A 6,050-nucleotide genomic window follows, 5' to 3' on the forward strand; every position below is an offset into this window, starting at 1 on the left:
TCTCCTTCTGAGTAGCTGGTGGATTTAAACTACCAACTTTGCAGTTAGTTCACCAAAGGTTTCTATATATCTATATGTTTGTTATTAAGTGCCATCAAGTTGGTTCTGATTTAGCGATCCTGTAAAGGGTTTCTGAGGAGCAGCTGGTGGGTTTGAACAACCGACCTTGCGTTTAGCAGTCCAGTGCTTATCCTAGGTGGTAAAATAATAGATATAACATGTGAGAATGCTTCAATCAAATGTGAAAGGTGGGCATTTTGCAAGGATTTCAGATTTTCAGTCCTGAAGTTACTCTTGATGGGACAGAGTTGGATCCTCTTTGTATTCATCTGTGGACACTCAGGGCTTTTCCTAAGTTCTCTGCTTTGCTGTGGTAGCCAATGTCTTTTAACCCCTAAGTCATTTTACCTCTTAAATATATTCCTATCACTTCACCTTATACAATGCGTTGAATATATTTTTAAATCTAGTGTCCTTGTTGTTGTTGTTGTTGTCAGGTGCCATCGAGTCGGAACTGACTCATAGCGACCCCATGCACAGCAGAACGAAACAATGCTCGATCCTGGGCCAACCTCACCACCGCTGCCACCCCCGAGTCCATCAATGATGCCACCTGGCCGATTCATCTCGTTGGAGGTCTTCCTCTTTTTCTCTGACCCTCCACCCTACCCAGCATGACATCCTTCTCCAACGATTGTTTCCTCCGGACTACATGTCCAAAGTAGGAGAGACGAAGCTTAGCCATCCTGGCCTCCAAGGAGCACTCTGGCTGCACTTCTTCCAAAACAGATCTATTGGTTCTTTTGGCAGTCCATGGCACCCTCAGTATTCTCCTCCAACACCACAACTCAAAGGCATCAATTCTTCTACGATCCTCTTTATTCACTGTCCAGCTTTCGCATCCATATGAGGCTATTGAAAACACAATGGCCTGGGTCAGGCGCACCCTAGTCCTCAAGCTGACATCTCTGCTCTTCAATACTTTAAAAAGTTCCTGTGCAGCAGATTTGCCCAATGCAATACGTCGTCTGATCTCTTGACTGCTACTTCCGTGAGTGTTGATAGTTGATCCAAGAAGAATGAAGTCCTTGACAACTTCAATCCTTTCTCCATTGATAAGAATGTTGTTTATTGGTCCAGTGGTGAGGATTTTTGTTTTCTTGACATTGAGATGCAATCCATATCGAAGGCACAGTGTCCTAGTCACTGTGAAATAAAACAACTGCTTTAAGGAAAATTTTGGACTTCTTATATCAAATGAAGAGTTTAAATAAGGACAATGGAATTCAAAATAGAACAATAAATACACAATTTAATCAGCAAGAAAGCCCTTTTCTAAGTGGGCCTAAGAATTAGAGTGATTTAAATATCACTATAACTTCAAAGTTCACCACTTTACACTAACTTTGATTGCCAGTCCCTGAAATATTCTTTTATGCATCATGTGACAATAAACTACATTTAAGATCATCTAGGGCCTGGATTTTTATTTTAGAATATTTTCTTGTTAATTGCATGAAATGTAAGTGGGTGTTCAAATATACTGAGTTTGAATGTTATTTTAATTTGTAAATAGTAAAAATTTTCTTTCAATTTTGAGGTTGTTGTTGTTAAGCGCTGTCGAGTTGGTCCCAACTCATAGGGACCCTATATAGGGTTTCCAAGGAGTGACTGGTGAGTTTGAACTTCCAACCTTGTGGTTAGCCCAGTGTTAATCCTACAGTAACTTTGTTGATGTCTTTGTCAAGATCTCCTCACATCCAGATTTCCAGAAGCCCATCTGCTCATTGAGTGGCATAGAGTTGATTCCAATTCATAGTGTCTCTGTATGACAGCGTAGACCTGCCCCATAGGGTTTCCTATGCTGTCATCTTTATAGAAGCATACTGCCATATTTTTATCCCATGAAGCAGCATGTGGGTTTAATCCACCAACCTTTCAGTTAGCAGTCAAGCACTTAACCACTGCACCACCAGGGATCCTTTTCAATCACTCCCTGATTAGTGGAAATTTATATCATTAAAAAAAAAAAGCAAACAGTGACATTAAGAAAAATGGTAGAGTGGGCAGCTCCAAACACCAATCCCTTTATGGAGACTTTGAAAAACAAGTAGAAACTGTCAGAATCAAATTTGTCAGAACTCTAGGAATCAAAGGTAAACTACAAACCACACATTCAATCAAGAAAAAAGGCAACTCAAAGATGGCATTTTCTTTCAATTATGGGAATTCAGCATTCCCACAATGGGAAGAAAAATAACTTAACAACCCAGAATTTATAATTCAACAAACCTATTCTTCAAGACTGAAGGAGAAATTAAGAAATTCCCAGGTAAACAAAAGCTAAGGAAGTTTATTTCTTGAAGACTGTCCAACGACATAATCTAAAGGGAGTCTGCTAGATTAAATAAAAGGACACTATATTTGAAGTCATATAAAGAAATAAAGAACACTGGGAAATATAAAATCTAGTGTTATTATACTTTTGGTTTTTAACTCCTTTCTTTTCTTATATTTTTAAAATGGTAAATGCATAAAACTATAATTGTATATCAGTGGGAGTGGGTTGTTGTTGTTGTTAAGTGCCGTTGAGTCGGTTCCGACCCATAGCGACCCTGTAAAGGGTTTCCGAGGGTGTAAATCTTTACGGGAGTAGAAAGCCTCATCTTTCTCCCGCGGAGCGGCTGGTAGTTTCGAACCGCTGACCTTAAGGTTCGCAGCCCGATTCGTAACCACTACGCTACCAGAGCTCCATGGGAGTGGGTACCATTATATAAAGATGTAATTTATGACATGTAATTTATGAAGATGTATAGGAGAAGAATTTATACTATAAAACTAAGTATTACTCAAGCTGAGTGTCTTGAATTAGAAAGCAATGGATTTCTTGATTCTCCTACAAATTTCCCTAGCTGTAAGCCTTCCAGTCTTCTAAATATTCCTTTAAATGTGGAATAAGGAAGACCATAGAAGAATTGATGCCTTTGAGTTGTGGTGTTGGAGGAGAATACTAAAGGTGCCATGGGCTGCCAAAAGAACCAATAGATCCTTTTTGGAAGAAGTGCAGCCAGAGTACTCCTTAGAGGCCAAGATGGCCAAACTTCGTCTCTCATACTTTGGACATATTGTCAGGAGGGAACAGTCGCTGGAGAAGGATATTATGTTTGGTAAGATGGAAGGTCATAGAAAAAGAGGAAGACCCCCAACGAGAAGGATTGGCCAGCTGGCAGAATCGAAGGACTCAAGCATGGCAACAATAGTGAGGTTGGCCCAGGATCGGACATTGTTTCGTTCTGCTGTGCATAAGGTCGCTATGAGTCGGTGCCGACTCGATGGCACCTAACAACAACAACAGCATTACTCAAGCTAGGTTGTTATAAAATTATGATATTAATTGTAATCCCTAAGATAATTACTAAGAAAAGAAAGAAAATGGTGAGAAAAAGAAAGAAGGGAATACAAATGGCAAAATACAAAACAAAGATTTTTAAAGCTAATTTATTTAAAGAGAGAAAAGAAGTTAGAGGAGGAAAAACAAAAGTATACAGATGGAGAAGAGAGGGGAAAAAAGCAAATGAAAGAAATGGTAACAAAGAATAAAGAAACCACTTTAGGGAAAATAAAGGGGGGTTGGGTACTAGATTAAAAGTTGAAAGAATTTGATTTTAGGACCAGCTCTGCTATTAATCAGTTGTGTAATCTTAGAAAAATTCCTCTTTTCCTTCTCCACATTACCAGTGTAATAAGTAATACCTGTCTTCTTTTTAATCTGATGATATAATATGAGTTATAAGCCTAGAACAGTGAGATTTATTTTGTGTTGTAATTTATAAAATCAATCTCCTTGTAGTTGTTTTGTAAAAATACTATGCAAAAATAGCACTTAAAAATGTAAATTTGCCAGTGTACCTTGTTGTTGTTGTTAGCTGCCCTGCCATCAAGTAGTTCTAAGACAGCAACTCTATACACAAAAGAATGAAACACCAAAACATTGCCCAGTCTTACGCCACCCTCATAATTGTTGTTATGTTTGAGTCCATTGTTGCTTCTTCTTCATTTTTGCATCTTTTTTTTTTTTTTTTTTCCTCCCTTCTCCAAGGGACTGTTCCCTCCTGACAATATGACCAAAGTACAAGAAATGAAGTCTCACCATCCTCACCTCAAGGAGCATTCTGGCTGTACCTCTTCCAACACAGATTTTGTTTATTTTTCTGGCAGTCTATGGTACTTTCGATATTCTTCTCCAACACCATAACTCAAATGCACTAATTCTTCTTTGGTCTTCCTTATGTATCCAATTTTCACATGCATATGAGGCATTTGAAAATATCATCACTTGGGTCAGGCACACCTTAGTCCTCAAACTGACGTCTTTGTTCTTGAACACTTTGAAGAGGTTTTTTTTTTGCAGCAGGTTTACCTAATGCAATATGCCATTTGATTTCTTGTCTGCAGGTTCTATAATCATTGATTGTGGATCCAAGCAAAATAAAGTCTTTGGCAACGTCATCTTTTCTCCATTTATCATGATGGTATTTTTATTGGTACAATGGTGAGGATTATTGTTTTCTTTACATTCAGGTGCAACCCATACTGAATCTGTGGTCTTTGATCTTCATCAGTATTTTAAGTTCTCTTCGCTTTCAGCAAGCAAGGTTGTATCATCTGCATATCACAAAATGTTAATTAGTCTTCCCACAATTCTGATACCACATTCTTCTTCATGTAACCCAGCTTCTTGGATTATTTGCACAGCCAAAGATTGAAGAAATACGGTGAAAGGACACAACCCTGGGGCACATCTTTCCTTATTTTAAACCATTCAGCCACTCCTTGGAAACCCTATACAGAATCTCTATAAGTCAGAATCGATTCAATGGCACTTAACAACAACAACATAACAACAACATGAGGTGGCTTTCATGGTTGTGCTTAGTTTCAGAATGGGGAGATAAGGTAGAATCCCCACTGAATAGTTTTCCTATTTTCCAGATAAGTCTGGTGAGAGAGAGGTGGAATCGATGCTGATAGGATTTTATGACTCAAGTGTAGTTATTAGCAGGATTAATTGTAATTGTCACAACTGTAATTGTAGAAGATGTAGAAAAACCAGGAGAAGTTAATGTTTCATTTAAGGAACACACGATCCCAGGACTGTCAAGAACAAAAAGCGTGAGTGGAGCGTGAGAGCCCTACCTAGAAAAGCAACCACAGCAGAGACAGTGACCGAGGCTGTGGTGTGGAGAGACAGAGCAGCTATGCGTTTTAAGCCTATGAACTGAGTAAGGCTGTGTGTGAGCAAGAGGCTGATTTGCAAAATGTGCTCTTTGGACATTTAAATGAATATATCTTTTTTGTTTTGTTTGTGTGCGTCAGATAGTTTGACTTTGTTCATTTATGAAATACAAGATGTAAATGGGGAACCACAGGGAGGAAGTAAGACAACTGTTGTTACAGTGAGGGGATTGTGATTTGAGATGAAATAAAGTGTATGGTTTGTTGAATGTAAAACTGATGATCTTGTCTGTAAACTCACATGCAATTCACAATAAAAAGTTAAAAAAAATATATTCCCAGAAAAGAATGTCTTGTGATTGTCATATGACCACCTTGCACACCCACCCCTCTTTATTCATATACTTCTAAATATAAAGCTTATAACTAATCCTGAAAGTCTACCTATTACATTACACCAATGACTTTAATTTCTTCACTTTATCCTGCCTTCCAATTCTCCAAAACACTAAGTACTGATCCTGAATTTTGTATTATTAGTTTCTATTCACCTACAATTCAGCAGCGTTTTTAGATGTGTGTTTTTATCTTCACAGAGTACACATTCTTACTTTTTTTTTTTTTTTTTTACTTTCTATTGTGAATTGAGCGAAGGTTTTCAGAGCAGATCATCAGTTTTATGTTCAATAAATCATAGATTTCATTTCATTTCAATGATTACAATCTCCTCAATGTATCATCACTTACCCTGCTTCCTCCCTATGATTCTTGTTTACATTCCGCTTTCTTTCCCTTCCCAACTCTTTTGAATTTTG

Source organism: Chrysochloris asiatica, unplaced genomic scaffold (genome assembly GCF_000296735.1).
Source record: "Chrysochloris asiatica unplaced genomic scaffold, ChrAsi1.0 scaffold00249, whole genome shotgun sequence".
In the NCBI taxonomy this organism is placed as follows: domain Eukaryota; kingdom Metazoa; phylum Chordata; class Mammalia; order Afrosoricida; family Chrysochloridae; genus Chrysochloris; species Chrysochloris asiatica.